Below are 7,236 nucleotides of genomic sequence, written 5' to 3' on the forward strand. Positions count from 1 at the left end.
GATGCATGAGAGCATCAGCTGTTCCGGATGACTGTGATCAACAGGTCAACATTCATAAGGCCGCAGGGCCAGATAGATTACCAGGCCGTGTACTCCGAGCATGCTCTGACCAACTGGCAATCGTCTTCACTGACATTTTCAACCTCTCCCTGTCGGAGTCTGTAATACCAACATGTTTCAAGCAGACCACCATAGTCCCTGTGCCCAAGAACACTAAGGTAACCTGCCTAAATGACTACCGACCCGTAGCACTCACATCTGTAGCCATGAAGTGCTTTGAAAGGCTGGCCATGGCTCACATCAACACCATTATCCCAGAAACCCTAGATCCACTTCAATTTGCATACCGCCCCAACAGATCCACAGATGATGCAATCTCTATTGCACTCCACACTGCCCTTTCACACATGGACAAAAGAAGCACCTATGTGAGAATGCTATTCATTGACTACATCTCAGCGTTTAACACCATAGTGCCCTCAAAGCTCATCACTAAGCTAAGGACCCTGGGACTAAACACCTCCCTTTGCAACTGGATCCTGGACCTCCTGACGGGCCGCCCCCAGGTGGTAAGGGTAGGTAACAACACATCCGCCACGCTGATCCTCAACACGGGGGCACCTCTAGGGTGCATGCTCAGTCCCCTCCTGTACTCCCTGTTCACTCATGACTGCATGGCCAGGCACAACTCCAACACCATCATTAAGTTTGCCGATGACAACAGTGGTAGGCCTGATCACCGACAACGACGAGAAAGCCTATAAGGAGGTCAGAGTCCTGACAATGTGGTGCAAGGACAGCAACCTCTTCTTCAATGTGATCAAGACAAAGGAGAAGATTGTGGACTACAGGAAAAGGAGGACTGAGCATGCCCCCATTCTTATCGACGGGGCTGTAGTGGAGCAGGTTGAGAGCTTCAAGTTCCTTGGTGTCCACATCACCAAACTATAATGGTCAAAACACACCAAGACAGTCGTGAAGAGGGCACGACAAAGCCTATTCCCCCACAAAAGACTGAAAAGATTTAGCATGGGTCCTCAGATCCTCAAAAAATTCTACAGCTTCACCATCGAGAGCATCCTGACTGGTTGAATCACTGCCTGGTATGGCAACTGCTCGGACTTTGACTGCAAGGCACTACAGAGGGTAGTGAGTATGTCCCAGTACATCACCGGGGCCAAGCTTCCTGCCATCCAGGACCACTATACCAGGTGGTGTCAGAATAAGGCCCTAAAAATTGTCAAAGACTCAAGCCACCCTAGTCATAGAATGTTCTCTCTGCTACCGCACGGCAAGCGGTACCGGAGCGCCAAGTCTAGGTCCAAAATAAAAAATAATTACCTAACACTTATTTTTTTTAAATAAGCATTTCACTGTAAGGTCTACTACACCTGTTGTATTCGGCATGTGACAAATAAAATCAGATTTGAGATGACCTTTGCTGATGAAACAACTTTGTTGAAGTCTGGTTTGATGGTAATCACTCCATTTCCATCTGCTCTTATCGTGCACAACAAGCATTCCTTCTCGTTTTGGCCAAGTCTGAGGAATACAAGAATACAATGCCACTTTTCAATTCCTGAATTGGAATGTACTTCAAAGTTATTACATACAAAGCAGTGTAATAAGTGCATAGGCTACATAGTGGTTTTCCCCCTTGTGCTACTCACTTGCCTGGTGGTCCCAGGTCCCCCATGATGTGCATGGTCTGTACAGGTGTGTTGACCACGTGGCTGGTCTTCATAAAGTCCTCCGAGGGCTCCCAGGTAATCAGCCTGGACTTGGGGACGGTGCTGTCACTGCAGACCAACAGAATACCACAAACACATTTTGCATACAAGGGTATGGTGTAATGTGAACATACCGGTACACTGTTTGTCTTCAAAGCAGCACATCACACATCAATGTTGCTTCAATTACATTCACTTTAATAATAATTCACGTTGGTGAGTAACAGGGACCTACACTGGGTGTCTGTCATGTCGTCTGTGTCTGACATTGGCCATCCTATGTGCCAGGAAGGTAGGGTTGGACTTGACCTGCGTCACCATACTCTGGGAATCCTGTAATGAGTATATCAAAAACAGCTTTAAAACACTCACGTTTCTTTGGGACAGAAATTAGGTAAATGCTTTGTTTTGAATAATGAAATTGTCACGTCTGCTCCCGCTCCCCCTCTCTGGAGCACGAGGTCGCCAGGCTGCTCATCATTACACACATCTGCCACCATCGTTACGCGCATCAGCGCTTCATCGGACTCACCTGAAATATACTGGGTGTTTATCATCATCTGCTTTGAGAGCTAACATTAGCTAAAGACAGTGTCTTGCTTATATGGCAATGCAAGGAATAAAAGCCACACAAAGGCCAACTGCAACTTACTTAATTGTAAGTTTTTTGACAGCATCCCGGGAACGATAGTCTGCCTCTCCGGTGTCGGTGCTCCAGCCGTCTGCCATGTTGTAACGTTAGGAACTTTATTGATTGCTAGCTAACTAGCCAATGTTAGCAACATACACACACGCGCGCTATGTATACAGCAGAAGGCATTTAGCCAATTTTGTAGCTAGTACTTTTCACAAGCGTCTGCTCGTTGCATGGTAACAACAGTCTGCCTGCCTGGTTGGGTTTCTGGCGAACAATCCAACTATTTACCGGTTCACTACCGCCACCTACCGTGGGATACATTCCAGAGCAGCAGAATAAACCCCCCCACTGATAACAGGTAAAATAATATCAGTACAATAATATTCCCTTGCTGTAAAAAGTTTAAGAACCCCTGATGTAATTAATTAAGACAAAAATCTGTCTGACACAAATAATTGCAATTTAAAAAGTTTTATTGGAAATGCACGTTTCAAACAGCACAATTCAAGTACAGATAAGTGTAGCTACATCAGATACATGCTAATTTAGTTTAAATGTGATGTAGTCCTCCAGTCCCAGTTCATTTGCACTCTTTTGACATGCTTCAGACCAGATGCATGCTCCACTTCAGTGTACAATGGTTCTGAATTTGCATATCAATGTGTTTGAAGCTTTTACGTTCTGCATCTCTCATCTGAAGCCATATCCTCCAGGGTCTAAACAGGTGTAGATTTCCATCTCTGTGTGGGAGACCAGATATTGCAAGGAGACCAGTAAGGGGCCCTCGCCTCTTCACTTTGGCCAAAGGAGACCTAAGACCCCGATACCAGTGACACTGCCCAAAGGTTGGTGCTGTCCTTTGGAGGAGACTGTGGAGACAGAGGTCTTATCTCTATGTGGTTACTAAAGATGTCATGGCACTTATGGCATGAGTAGAGGTGTTGACCCTGCTTCTCCTGGCTATATTTCCAAGCCTAAACATGTAAATCCAACTCATTATCATAGGCTGTATGGGGATCAATATCTTTTTTTTGCTAATCATAGTTCCTGTCTCTGAAATTACATTTGTGTATGTTGTAGGAGTAACCAATACTCAAAATCTCTGTGTGTGTGTGTGTGTGTGTGTGTGTGTGTGGTAGAAGTAATAGTTGGCCATTATTTCTTTGAACATCTCAGTTTGGGCAGCAGCCACTGAAGAAACCTGTCAATCAAAAACCACAGGAGAATAAATAGTATTATAAACTGGGTTGTTCGAACCCTGAATGCTGATTGGCTGAAAGCCGTGGTATATTTAAGCAATAAGGCATTAGGGGGTGTGGTATATGGCCAATATACCACAGCTAAGGGCTGTTCTTAAGCACAACACAACACGGAGTGCCTGGATACAGCCCTTAGCCGTGGTATATTGGCCATATACCACAAACCCCCAAGGTGCCTTATTGCTATTATGAACTGGTTAACAACGTAATTAGAGCAGTAAAATGAAATGCTTTGTCATACCTGTGGTACACGGTCTGATATACCACGGCTGTCAGCCAATCAGCATTCAGGGCTCGAACCACCCAGTTTATAACAGACCGTATACCACGAGTATGAGAAAACATTTATTTTTACTGCTCTTATTACGTTGGTAACCAGTTAATAATAGCAATAAGGCACCTCGGGGGGTTTGTGGTATATGGCCAATATACCACGGCTAAGGGCTGTATCCAGGCACTCCGTGTTGCGTCGTGCTAAAGAACAGCCCTTAGCCGTGATATATTGGCCATATACCACACCTGCTCGTGCCTTATTGCTTAAGTTTGCACTTACACATCAGATAGCTGCTCTTTCTCTGCTACCTCATTCTATTTCTCTAATTCTCTAGTCTAGTATTCCCTGGTTATGTTCCACTTCTCCCTCCTCTATTTCCTCACCTCTTCCTCAGACTCTTCTTTTCCTCTTTCTTGTCCTCCTCCTTACTTTCTCCAACATTTCCCATCTGTTGTATCTTACTGGCCTTCTCTTGTTTCACTACTTTTTTGGCCTTGCCCTTCTTCTTATTATTGACCTTCCCTTCCTGAATATTTTGGACAAGGAGATAAAGTAATGTAAGCTTATGGGTTTTCTCTTCTCTTGAGCTATACTATACTATAGAAGGACTTATGCTATACTATAGAAGGACTTATGACCAATATTCCCTTCTTGTATTTCCTCTCACCTGTGGGGCCACTCCAGCCATTTCCTGGAGCAGCTTCCTGCCGGTCTCGCTCAGGTTGGTGATGGGAGCCAGGCGAGGGCTGTGGCGGTATGGGAAGTTCTCTGTTCGGTGCAGAGCGATAATGACAGGGCTGAGAGGAGTCAGAGGCCTTGGGACATTTACTGGGTAGGGAGAGCCTAAAGCAGAGGGCAGGGCCTGTAGGGCTTCAGCCTGGGTCCGGTGTGCTGAGGTCACAAGAGGAGAGAGGCCATTCTTGACAGATACAGGACCTGATACCTTCCCTGGGCTCTGTAGGACCAGAAAGTAAAGTAACATATAGGAAAGTGCTATCTTCAACACAATCTGTAGAAATACTTTCTAACTACTCTATACACATTGCAGATACATTACTACACTCAATAAGTAATTATCTGCATCATTTCCAATCCCCCATGTATATATGTAAAAAAAATAATATGCAGAACTTACCAGGAAGTCTAACTCATCGAAGGAGTGGAGAGACAGATCATCATCCTCGTCCATATCCCTCACGTCAAGCTTTCTCACCTTTCCATTCTCAACTTTCAGAGGTGGTGTCCTCCTTTCATGACCCTCATCATCACACTGTGTATCAGAGTCAACTAGTCAAAGACCATCCTCCTCACAGTGATGTCACTCAAGAAAGACATGGACGGTAGGGTACAACTCTTACCTCCGATTCACAGTCAGTGAAGGAGTAGATCGAAAAGTCATCCGAACTGGAGGATGAGATCACGTCATCATTTTTTCTCTCTATCAGCCGAGTCACCCTTCCAGACTGAGTAGACAGAGAAAGGCATGTACTCATGGCAGCCATAGAATACACTGGCATTGACCCTCAAGGAAATGTAGAATACGTAGGCAATCCAACATGGTTGTACAAGTAGTGAGCAATACATGGGTAACTGAAAATGCAATAAATGCAACTCCCATAACATTAGGGATGGGGCTAAAGACCTTCCATAGTATAGGATTCTTTAGCATCTCAAATGGATGATTGTCAATTTAACCAAGCCAACCAAAATGGCCATATGAATCAACAGATTGATCTATCTGTTGTGTCTCTATGGGAACAGCAGAGATGTCTGACCTGGCTGAGAGGCTCTGGATTGACGCTCCATCCATCCCCAGATGTTTGGTCCTGCCCATAGCTCACAATGATTGGCTGTTAACAGTAAAGAATGAATTCAACACTGCTTTGGTCATTTTGGCCTTGAATTGTGTATCAATAAATAATATAAGTACTGTTATGTGGTTGAATTTGAATGTGACTTACAGGCCTTTTGTGGATCTGAGGGGTCTGCACTGAAGTAGACTGTCAAGACAGCATTCAATGAGGTTAGATAGGGATATATGCATTTGCTTTATTTCTGATAACTGCAGTTTGTACATGCAGAATGCATAACTAATGTGTATGTGTTTTTGTTTCAGGTCAGATATGACTTACAGACTTTGGCCTTCTGTGCACCTTGCCGGTTGGCCACAACACGGAATCAGGGCTGTTCACCCTCACTGGTTTCAACTGTCAACACAACACTCAATTTAAAATGTGATAATATAACAAAAACAGGACAAAACAAACAAATATTTTATATTTACCACATAAGGGCGGCGTCTTAAAGCTCTTTTTATTCTCTCATCATTACGATCCATCTTTCTTTCTGAGGGAAACATTTCCATCAATTAATTGACACAAAACACACCCTGACTCACACACAGACACACACACAAAGTTGGCATCCCAAATGGCACCCTATTCCCTATATATGTATATTTATGTTGGGAAGGAGGTGCCCCAAAAGGCCAAAGATTACCTGCAACAACCTGAGTGAAGAAAACTATTGTACAGATTAAATAAAATCTGAACACAGTTTATGTAGTGAATGAATGCATGGTTACGTCATTTTAGGCCACTACTTTATGACTGCGCATAATACGTCACAAGAAAAAGGCCTGTTTGGAGCCGGACTGGTGGTATCATCTTCTCACTGGTTGTAGCTCAATAACGAACGTGATGTGCCTATTATAACCTACTGCCTGAGTAATGGTTGTATCGATGGTTGGTTGGACGTTTTACATAGATAGGCCAACATGATATCAATAGAAAGAAACCATTCCTTGCCAAATATTTTTTGTATTATTGTTTTACTTTGAGTAACATTAAGGGACCACAATGGAAGCCGTTTACTTTATTGTGTTGTCCCTGGCCTGTCATGTTTTATTTAATTAAACGTTTTTTATTATTTTATTAAACTGTCAAATCAAATATATCTATCTAGCTTTCTATCTAACTCAAATGAGCTGTTGAGGACTCTTTGGTCATCACATTTCAGGCACAAGCCAGCAGGTGGAAATGTCTTTAAATGCAGCACTGCCTTAGCGCACTTCATGATCTGCGCAACAGTGTGGTTGTGAAAGTGATTCGTCCAAATGCGGAGGTCCAGTACTTTTGTTTTGGTTTAGCAAGCTAGCTACTCAAGTCTTGGCTCAAGTGTTGTGCAATATTGGAGGAAAAGTGTCGTAACTGACATTTTGTGTTGTGCTTGATTATCCTCTAGTAGTTTGACAAGTATGCACTGAGCATCAAAATGATTACCCGAGGTTCAAGAGTTGTACTCCTGAGTTCAGGCTAACAAGTGTCATTGTTGCTG

At 43.7% G+C, this 7,236-nt stretch overlaps 1 long non-coding RNA gene across 1 annotated transcript; it reads right to left on the minus strand.

Moving 5' to 3' along the window:
* Positions 1-5,324: 5,324 nt before the first annotated feature.
* LOC120026313 lies at positions 5,325-5,900 on the minus strand. Its single transcript, XR_005473076.1, has 3 exons — positions 5,862-5,900; positions 5,676-5,750; positions 5,325-5,363 (listed from the first exon to the last, which is right to left on the minus strand). It is a non-coding gene; the product is annotated as an uncharacterized LOC120026313 (long non-coding RNA).
* Between the last annotated feature and the right edge of the window lie 1,336 nt (positions 5,901-7,236).

The sequence above is a fragment of the Salvelinus namaycush genome, chromosome 31, assembly GCF_016432855.1.
Source record: "Salvelinus namaycush isolate Seneca chromosome 31, SaNama_1.0, whole genome shotgun sequence".
Lineage (NCBI taxonomy): Eukaryota > Metazoa > Chordata > Actinopteri > Salmoniformes > Salmonidae > Salvelinus > Salvelinus namaycush.